Below are 3,102 nucleotides of genomic sequence, written 5' to 3'. Positions count from 1 at the left end.
TTCCTTGGTACGAAAGGAGTGCAAACCTTGCATTTTCATGGCAAAATGAAGCTAAATTGATTGAATTCAATGACCAAGCATCAAAGAGAAGACAAGACTAGAAGGCCTTTGTACATACTATAGTAGATGGGCAATGATGAGAAAAGATCCTTGCATCCCCGAGGAAATCCTCAAGGATTTTATGAAGAGAAAGGAAGAAAAGAAAAAAGGAAGAAGTTGTAAGACAATCCGAGCGGATTGCCCACAATCCGCCCGTCCAGCAAAGGCAATCCGAGCGTCTTCCCCAGCTGGACGCCCGTCCAGAAACACCACAATCCGCCCGTCCACCACCACAATCCGCCCGTCCAATAAGAAGGCAATCCGCCCGTCCAGTGCCCTGGACGCTCGGATTGCGTGACAGCTATTTCGTCTTCTACACGTTTCATGAAGGATGCGCATATTTTTCTAAGACCGGCGAAAAGGAGACCGGAGTCTCTATTGAGACCGGCGATTCCTCAAGGACTTAATCGTCATTTAAGCCCTTAGTAAACCCTAATTTATGTACCTAATCCCCACTATAAATACCCCCATTAGGCTAATTAGATTATCATGTTCTTTTTAGCAATCTCTAGTGTAGTTTATATCAATCAAATCTCTCTTTAATCTTGTAATCAACATTTAATCAAGTTTTAATACAAATCTCATTTCCTTAATCTCTCTTTTGTTCATCTTTCATTTTGGGTAATTGAAGATTATTTGGGTTATTATTGGGAGATTGACAACCTTCCAATCAATCATCAAGTACTTCTATTATTCTTTGCTTTATTATTGGAATCATTAGTAGGTATAATTCTCTTAATCCCTTTTCAATTATTGTTAATTATCTTCAATTATTCATCATGTTTCACTTTGTTGGTATGATTGACAACCTTGCTAGCATGTTCAACATGATAATGAGTGAGTAGTTTCCTTAGCTAGGGTTAATGGGTAATTAGGGGAAACCAACATGGGGGATGATTCATGCTTAAATTAATATGTTTTCATAGTTTATTTGCTTGCTTGTTGTGATCTCAACTTATGCACATGTTATGTTTGATGAAAGGCGAGCCTATGAATCCTTGCATTTTTTACCCATCACCTATCTTTTCAATGAGACGTGTAAGACATAAACCAACTCGAGTCTCATTAGACCATGCATATAGTTGAGTAGGGAAGATTAAGTCGACTTGTAGGTGTTGTACAATCTAATCGATTCGGCTTCGGGACCCAAACTTTCCTAGGATTGTAAGATATAAACCAACTCGATCCATCACAACAATAATTGCTTGCTTATAATTTGAGAATATGTTTGTATGATCAATTCCCATGAATCCCCTATGACCCCATGACACCCTAGTGCCTTTTATCAATTGTTTACATCCCTTTTTAATCATCTTGCTTGTTTACTTTTATTGCCATTTAGTTTAGTGATCTTCTACTTCAAACCCCAAATTGTGACACCCCTAGACACCACTAGTTGCAATTGAAAATCTCATCTCAATTCCCGTCCCTTGGGATCCGACATTTACTTACCTCTTTACTAATTGTAGAGTTGTTTGTGGAGTTATAAATTGTGTTTTGGTCTAGGTGCTCCTAACGACAAGTACCGAAAACTAAACCTCCAAGTGAGTCCGACCAAAAATGGCGCCGTTGCCGGGGACGGTGTTAACTTGATTTAGATTTTTTTAAATTGTTATTAGTTGTGTCTTTCTTTGCCTTGGGGAAGTAAAACTCCTCAAGGTTTTTTCTAATTATTTTCAAGTTGTTTGATATTTTGCATGTCTAGAAGATCACAAGTGAACTTGTTACCCCTTGATCGCGAAATTTAAAGGACTTTGACAACCAATAGAAGACTTGCTATAAGAACTTTGAGAGGTATTGGTGAGGTTGTAGATATTCAACCAAACACTATTGAGTTCATCAACCCTTTTGCAAGAGAAGGTGAGGAGAACCCAACACAAAATCAACCCACAATGCCTAAATTTTCATCACATTCCGTACCCACGAAGGAGAACCTACCCAATGGTACTCCTACACCACAACACTTAACCGGAAATTTCATTGCCAAATCCGCATTTATCCAATTAGTCGAAAGAAGCCAATTTGGGGGGATGCCTAGTGAAGACCCTCACTGTCACATGGAGACTTTTTGCGACTATTGTGATGCGATTTCTCAAACCGGTGTAACTCAAGACCAAATTCGATGGGTCTTATTTCCTTTTCCTCTAATTGGCACCGCAAAACAATGGTTGAAAGGCCTTGATAAGGCTACTCTCGGACTTGATTATTCTTGGAAGAAATTGGCTCTAGCTTTCGACAAAAAGTTCTATCCGCCGGAAAAGACTAACATGCTAAGAGCTCAAATTACGGGCTTTAAGCAAAGAGATGAAGAATCTTTGTATGAAGCTTGGGAGCGATTCAAGGGAATTTGTCGCTCATGTCCTCATCATGCACTTAGCGAGTGGTTCTTGGTACAACAATTTTGGAACGGTCTTTATGAAGACTCAATAAACATTCTCAACATGGGATCAAATGGAATGTTCACCGAAGTTGATGACAATCAAACTTGGAACAAGATTGAGGAAATGGCGGTCCATAATTCACAATATAGTAGACCTCGCAAGGCTACTAGAGGAGGAAAGCATGAAGTGGACTCTATTACTCAATTGGGTGCTCAACTTAGTGCTCACATTGATACCATCAATTTGAAGTTCGAAAAAGCTATGGCTAGACTTGAAGAAGCCTCAAAATCACCAAAGCAACATGTTAATGCCATAACGGCATCTTCATCAATCCCAAGTGGGATATGTGAGAATTGTGGAACTTTGGGACACGACCAAAGTGAATGTAGGGGAACAAATGAACAAGTGAATGTTTTTCAAGCATACAAGAGTGGTACCCCTTATTCAAACTATTACAATGAAAACACCAAATTCCACCCAAATCTCTCATACAAAAGCCAAAATGTTCAAAACCCTCAACCAACATGCACCCCACCTCCCATGAGAAACCAAAATCAAAGACCCTTTTACAACCAAAACCAAGGTTACCAAAATCAAACTCCATACAATCAACAAAATGACC

The 3,102-nt window shown here is 39.3% G+C and overlaps 1 non-coding gene across 1 annotated transcript; it reads right to left on the bottom strand.

The window, feature by feature from the left end:
* Positions 1–2,366: 2,366 nt before the first annotated feature.
* On the bottom strand, positions 2,367–2,472 carry LOC141624309 (small nucleolar RNA R71). Its single transcript, XR_012534115.1, has one exon. It is a non-coding gene; the product is annotated as a small nucleolar RNA R71 (small nucleolar RNA).
* Between the last annotated feature and the right edge of the window lie 630 nt (positions 2,473–3,102).

This window comes from Silene latifolia, chromosome X (genome assembly GCF_048544455.1).
Source record: "Silene latifolia isolate original U9 population chromosome X, ASM4854445v1, whole genome shotgun sequence".
NCBI lineage: Eukaryota > Viridiplantae > Streptophyta > Magnoliopsida > Caryophyllales > Caryophyllaceae > Silene > Silene latifolia.
The sequence above is the reverse complement of the archived record's forward strand: the minus strand, read 5'-3'. Positions and strand labels throughout refer to the sequence as shown.